General features: G+C 43.9%; 1 long non-coding RNA gene across 1 annotated transcript; it reads left to right on the forward strand.

The window, feature by feature from the left end:
- Positions 1-1,344: 1,344 nt before the first annotated feature.
- Positions 1,345-5,498, forward strand: LOC103244551 (uncharacterized). Its single transcript, XR_501633.3, has 3 exons — positions 1,345-1,420; positions 4,350-4,416; positions 4,674-5,498. It is a non-coding gene; the product is annotated as an uncharacterized lncRNA (long non-coding RNA).
- Positions 5,499-7,594: the final 2,096 nt, after the last annotated feature.

Consider the following 7,594-nt stretch of genomic DNA (forward strand, 5'->3'; position numbering starts at 1 on the left):
GCACACTGAAATGGCAGCGATCCTTCCCTAAGACTGTGAGCCCTTCAATAAGAGGAATGACTGCTAAAGTGTCCTCATAATTCAGGAGCCTTGTGTGCAGCTTTACATGAAGGAGGTTTTGTGTGGCCTGCAGATGAAAGGAGATTCACCAGCAGATGCAATGCAATAGCAGTAATGTGTCAACACAGGAGAGCAGAGAAGTGGAGCTCACGGTGAATTCAAAGGAGATGATATTTCAGCGTTCCGCTTGCTTTTTATTCATGCATAGGAGATTGACCAGAATGTCAAGCGCTGGGGCAAAGGCCGTGCTGCCAAGCGCCTCTCCAGCTTTTCCATCCCCCATTCCAAGACAAAAGCAGAGAGACATATTTGGGTCTTGTTGCTATTGTTTAAAAGGTCAAGAGTGTTTTACCAATACCATTAAACAAAGTGTGTGTGCTGGGCGTAGTGGCTCACGCCTGTAATTCCAGCACTTTGGGAGGCCGAGGCAGGTGAATCACCTGAGGTCAGGAAATCGAGACCAGCCTGGCCAACATGGTGAAACCCCGTCTCTACTAAAAATACAAAAATTAGCTAGATGTGGTGGCGCATGCTTGTAGTCCCAGCTACTCGGGAGGCTGAGGCAGGAGAATTGCTTGAACCCAAGAGGCAGAGGTTGCAGTGAGCCGAGATCGTGCCACTGCACTCTAGTCTGGCAACAAAGCAAGACTCTGTCTCAAAAAAACAAAAAACAAGGCCGGGCGCGGTGGCTCAAGCCTGTAATCCCAGCACCTTGGGAGGCCGAGATGGGCGGATCACAAGGTCAGGAGATCGAGACCATCCTGGCTAACCCAGTGAAACCCCGTCTCTACTAAAAAATACAAAAAACTAGCCAGGCGAGTTGGCGGGCGCCTGTAGTCCCAGCTACTCGGGAGGCTGAGGCAGGAGAATGGCGTGAACCCGGGAGGCGGAGCTTGCAGTGAGCTGAGATCTGGCCACTGCACTCCAGCCTGGGCGACAGAGCCAGACTCTGTCTCAAAAAAAACAAAACAAAAAAACCCAAAAAAAACAAAAACAAAGTGTGTATTTAGACTTTGATCCGCTTCCCATAAAGAAACATCTACCACAAAGCAAAATAAAAACCAACTGTGTTGACTGAAAGCAAGATTTCAGAACAGGGCCTGGAAAGTGTCCCCTGAAAATGCTTCAGAGTGAAAACTTACACAAAAGAACTTCTGGTTAAACATGGCAGAGGAGTCTCTTGTGAATCTGTCTGCTCCCTCCCAAGCTCTACCAAAGATAGCAACACAGGAGTAAAAAGAGTTAAAAAAAAAAAAAAAAAAAAACCTGACAAGGTCTCTGAGAATAGAAGAGGAGGCAGCAGCAGACGAGGATGTCACCACATTTTCGGAAGGTGGGAAGCAGAGGAAGGAGTGGAGTGGTGAGTCACACAGAGGCGTGGAGGGAGCTGAGGCCTGATTCCGCAGAGGAGAGGAGAGAGGCAGGTGTAGCTGCTGGGAGACAGAGGATGGCGCTGTGAATGGCAGGAGTGTGGTGCCTGCCTGAGAGCTAGGTGAGAGGCCTGGGCAGGCAGTGGGCTGTCTGCTCCTGCCCACTCCTGAAGGAGACCTGAGGTTTACTCCCTGGGGAATTTGAATCAGCACATCAGGTACTATGAAGAGCAGGTATGGGGTACAGAACTGGAAATATGGGAACAAAAGAAAATCTAGATACCAAAAGGTAAATTCTCAGCCCCTTTTCCTCACCCTGCTGCTAGATAACCTAGGTGCCAGGCACATTTCTCACCCCTTCACCCCACCCCAACCTGCCCCCTACTCCACAACCACCACCTGAAAATGAAAGAACCCTTTTCTGTACAAACTGAGCAGGCTCAAAGGGAAGACCTTTAGATACAGGCGTTTGGGGCCCTCAGTGGCACAGCAGCTCAGGGACCACCACCCTGCGCAGGGAAGTCCCCCATTAGTCAGGCTTTACCCAAGCAGGCTGGCCATCCATCTAGTCATCTCTTCAGCACATAGTCCTTTAATATGATCAGAGAGAAGAAGAAAACTTTTTAAAATGCTATAAAATCCTCAGGGAGATAAAATAAGATTTATATCTCAAGGTTCATTTCCATGAACTGGCAGAAAACCAGGGATAAAGAAAAGACCCTAAAAGGATCCAGAAAGAAAACAGGTAACTCCAAAGGATCAGGAATGAGAATGGGAGTAGGTTTCTCAGCAGCAGTGCTGGAAGCTGGAGCAGAATGGAGCGAGGCCTTCAGAATTCTGAGTGAGAATGACTTACAGCCTAGAGATCTAAACCCAAACCATTAGTCAAGAGGAATGGTACAGTAAAAAGATGTTTTCAGGCTGGGCGCAGTGGCTCACACCTGTAATCCCGGCAGTTTGGGAGCCCGAGGCGGGCCAATCACGAGGTCAAGAGATTGAGACCATCTTGGCCAACATGGTGAAACCCCGTCTCTACTAAAAATACAAAAATTAGGCATGGTGGCGTGTGCCTGTAGTCCCAGCTACTCGGGAGGCTGAGGCAGGAGAATTGCTTGAACCCGGGAGGCGAAGGTTGCCGTGAGCGGAGATGGTGCCACTGCACTCCAGCCTGGGCAACAGAGCAAGACTCATCTCAAAAAAAAAAGAAAAAGAAAGTAGGTAATGTCCAAAACTAACAAATCAACAAAATAGCAGTATAGGCATTTTTAGGAAGATGGGAGGCAGTTAAAACTGGGAAAAACAACGGAAAAGGATGAAGTGGCTACCTCTGGCAATCAGAGGAAGGATGGGATTGAGTGGGATTGGGTAGAACAGTGCACTGCTATTTTTCATTATATATCTTTTAGTACTTTTGACTTTTTTTTTTAAGTTGGGTTCTCACTCGGTCACCCAGGCTAAAGTGCAGAGGTAGGATCATAGCTCACGGCAACCTTGAACATTTGGGCTCATATAATCCTCCCACCTCAGTCTCTGAAGTAGCTAAGCCTACAGGTGCATGCTGCCATGTCCAGATAATTTTTTTTTTGTAGAGACAAGATCTCACTATGTTGCCCAGGCTGGTCTAGAACCCTTGGCCTCAAGTGATCTTCCCTCCTTGGCCTTCCAAAGTGCTGGTATAACCCACATGAGCCACTGTGCCCAGTCCCTTTTGACTTTTTAATTTTTGTGCGTATTTACATTATTTTCACAAAAATAAAAGGTAATTTTTAAAAGAAAAAAATTTAAATTTAAATTGAGAAAAACAAAATAGCAAAAAGTGTTAGTCATTGATTACTTACATCTCTGATTTATTTCCATTCTGCTGACTTTTCTCTTTCTCTTTATCTTCTTTCTTTTTTTTTTTTTTTTTTTTTTTTTTTTTGAGACAGAGGCTCACTCTTTTGCCCTTTTGCCCAGGCTGGGGTGCAGTGGTGTGATCTCAGCTGACTGCAACCTCCTCCTCCTTGGTTCAAGAAATTCTCCTGCCTCAGCCTCCTGAGTAGCTGGATTACAGGCATGTGCCACCACACCTGGCTAATTTTTGTGTGTGTAATTTTAGTAGAGAGGAGGTTTCACCATGTTGGCCAGACTGGTCCCGAACTCCTGACCTCAAGTGATCTGCCCACCTCAACCTTCCAAAAGTATTGGGATTACAGGTGTGTGCCACCATGCCTGACCCCAAGGCTTAACTCTTGATTGGAAAATATGATAGAGTTGCCAGATGAAATATATTTAGGATATGCTTACACTAAAATTATTTATTGTTTTTCTGAGATTCAAATTTAACTCATCCTCTTGTATTTTTATATTCTATTTGTTTGCTAAATCTGGAACCCTAAAATGTGGACTCTTTTTTCTCTAACCCCGCAAGCTAGGACTGTGACCAAAGAGAGACATGAAACCAGAAAGTTCTTCTGCAATTAATATTCACAACTAACTGACTAAATATTCTGGTCAAGGATGAGCCGTGATTTGGTACCTAGTACAGATGTGCATGGTGTGATGCCAACCAGCCCCTGGCCAGTCTCTGCAAGCCTAGAAGCATACATACTTAAGGGAGTGCAGGTTTTGCCCTGCCACCTGCAGCAGCGCACCCCGCCTCCCCCACCTCTTTCCCCTCCGTCTGGTCCTCCTTTCTCCATCTGTCCCTTAGGGCTTAGGAGCTGAGCCCAAGGCTTCTGTAGGCTATCACCATTCCTGGGCTGCATTCTTCCTTCTGAGAGGGGGCAGGGCAGGATGAGAAGTGACCTCAATTTAGCTAAATTCAGGAGTGAGATGACATCCATTTCACTATCTTTTGCTTTTTATGGAAAAAACTATCTCTTTAGGCAAATTTCTTACATAGTTGCTTAATCTTGTCTACAATGTGCTTTATTTAAGAGTTTCACTCTCAGAGGAGGATTTTGTTCTTCAATTGTGGAGTGATCTCTATCACCAGTGACTAAAGGTAGGAATGGAATAATTTTCTCCCTTTTATGCTTAGGAAGCTATCCTTTGGTGTTAATAGAATTAAGACTAAGGAAACAGATGAGTCCTCCTGAAAGCTAAAATCATCTCTGGAATATATAAATATGTAATTTGGAAATACATAAATTTATACAGTAAAAGAGAAACAGCTAAAATCTGGGTATGTACAAATACAGAAGAATACAAATATAAAGCATTTTTATTGTTTTGACATTAATTATTCCTTTTTTTGAGCAGATGTTGGAGCACAGAAAGCCATACCGCAAAATATGATGCTTCGGCATGCTGAGTGCTTTGAAAATTGAAAGGCCTCGGAAATAAGCCTCAGTCTAGGGTCTCCCTCTGACCTCCCCCTACCTCCCTTTCTCTCTGATCCCGTCTCTCCCAAAGCACAGAATGAAGCTGTTCTCTGAAGTTCCCTTATCTACCTAGAAACTGGACCCCCAAAGAGGAACACAATTGCCTTTTATCCCTTCCCTGAAATTTCATTAACCAGAGAAAATTAATACTTCTATCACAGAGGAAGAGACTGAACATTAAACACCATAGCTACAGCCCAGACAAACTTCTTCCCAAACCATTGTTTGTTCTCCCACCCCATTAAATTGCCAGAGAATCATTCACAAGATAAAGTCTGCCTCTGGGTCCATTCATTTCCCACTAAAAATCTTTCACTCCTACACCCTCATCTCTCCTTCCTCCATGAAGAAGGGTCTATAAACCTCTAGGCCTCATTGGGTTATTGGGTAATCATTCTCATGCAGTTCACCTGTGCTCTGCATTTTAAATAAATTTGTATGCCTTTTTCTCCTACCTGCCTTTTGTCATTTTCAGTGAAAAGGTAAAGGCAGAAGCTTTCCTTCTTTGCCCCTACACCGTGTCAACAACAGCCAGCCAGGCAAAGGGTTTCAAAAACCCAAGTGGGATTAAGATGATTAGCCACATGGCTCTATTCTACAAACTAGTGGTCAGAATAACAAGAGTTTGCTTATTAGGAGGGCGAGGTGGGAGGATTGCTTGAGTTCAGGAGTTTTGAGACCAGCCTGGGCAACACAGTGAGACCCTATTTAATAAAAATAAAATAAAAGTCTCTATTTAATAAAAATAAAATAAAATAAAAATGTTTAAGTTTGCTTAAACATTTTCAAAGCTTTCTAAAAACAAATGACTGTGTCCATATATATATATTTAATTATAAAGTAATCATGTAAAATATTCAATCATGTTCAATCATTCATTTATTGTAGACCTGTGAGATGACCATTCTTTTGAATTCTCCCAATGACTTAGGAGCTCAGTTCAATCCAAGAAAGTTTTTGTATCTTTCACACAGCTCTAATTGTTTAAAGGTCTTCCATTTAAAGATGAAATCTAGCTTTATATAGCTCTCACTCTTTGGCCCTATGCTTGCCTTGAAAATTAAGGAAGAACAAGCCATCTTCTACAAAACAGCCTTCAAAAGTCTGAAGACATTACAGGGCTTCTGGAAATGCCTTCTCTGCAACCTGATCTGCAGTTCTCCTCCTCCATCTTCCTGTGAGCACTTTAGTTCACCGATGATAGGCTTAAAATAAGACACTCACACTGAAGTTCTCCTGGTATGGCCTGAGGCTAGCAAAATAGTGAAGGACTGACTTTCTGTGATCTGAACGCTGAATATCCATCCAGTAAAGTAAAAGCAGCTAGTAGAGTACTGTTTTAAGAATACCAGTTTTAAGGTTTCTGGCAGAGGAAAGACTTGTCTGATTGAACAGAAAAAAAAAAGCTTATATTTACAACAGATTAAAACATTCACACATTTTGATATAGAAATGCCATTTTATATGAATACAAGTAATGGATTAACAGACAAGCTTTGCAAGACAGAAGCTAACCAACCTAATTTTAATCGTCACTACCTTTTCAGTCAGGCGCTGGGTAACTTCCTGCCGTAAGAAGCCTTAAGGGGATGCAATTTCCATTGCTTTGTGATGTTAATTTAAGGCAATTATCGTAAGTAGACTCCTAAAAAGTTTTGCATATTATTTGTCCTTGTGAAAGCCCAGTGCTGTTGGAGAGTCAGGATGCTGGAGAAGCCCTAGGAAAGGAATAGTCAGAATTTATGTTTTGTTTTGTTTTGTTTTTGTTGAGACAGAGATTCACTCTGTTGCCCAGGCTGGAACGCAGTGGCACAATCTCTGCTCACTGCAGCTCCCCACCCCGAGGGTTAAAGTGATTCTCCCACCTTAGCCTCCTAAGTAGCTGGGATTATAGGTGCACCCCACCATGTCCCGCTAATTTTTGTATTTTTGGTAGAGAGGGGGTTTCACCATGTTGGCCAGGTTGGTCTCCAATCCCTGACCTCAAGTGATCTACCTGCCTTGGTCTTCCAAAGTGCTGGCATTACAGGCGTGAGCCACCGCATCCAACCTAGAATTTTTTTTTTTTTTTTTTTAAGAGACAAGTCTTACCACGTTGCCTAGGCTTGACCTTGGACTTCTGGGCTCAAGGGATCCTCCCAAGTAGCTGGGATTACAGGTGTGCACCACCACACCTGACTTAGATACTTCTGTAAGAGCTGAAGATCCCAAAGTTTGAAAGCTTTCAGTGTTTTGCAGCTTTCCTCTGAAAGGCTGGAAACCCTGCTCCAAGAGCACTCTCCACTTAGGTTTTTTTTTTTTTTTTTTTGAGACAGAGTCTTGCTCTGTCGCCCAGGCTGAGGTGCAATGGTGCGATCTCAGGTCACTGCAACCTCCACCTCCCTGTAACCTCTGCCTCCCGGGTTCAAGCGATTCTCCTGCCTCAGCCTCCCAAGTAGCTGGGATTACAGGCGCCTGCCACCACAACTGGCTACTTTTGTATTTTTAGTAGAGATGGGGTTTCAACACATTGGCCAGGCTAGTCTCAAACTCCTGACCTCAGGTGATCCACCCACCTTGGCCTCCCAAAGTGCTAGGATTAAAGGCGTGAGCCACTGCCTCCGGCCTCCATTTAGTATTTTTGTGGCACCTGCATTTTCAGTTTTTTCTCGGCAGGAAGGGCAAGAATAAAACTGCTTCTCCAGTTCATTTGGCTGTATTAGAACAGTTTTGTTGTGTATGGAGGGGAAAAAAATGGGCATTTTTTTCTCCTTGACACTTCCGGGACCACTATGCATTTAAGTTACGTGCTGAGCTTGA

This window comes from Chlorocebus sabaeus, chromosome 23 (assembly GCF_047675955.1).
Source record: "Chlorocebus sabaeus isolate Y175 chromosome 23, mChlSab1.0.hap1, whole genome shotgun sequence".
Lineage (NCBI taxonomy): Eukaryota > Metazoa > Chordata > Mammalia > Primates > Cercopithecidae > Chlorocebus > Chlorocebus sabaeus.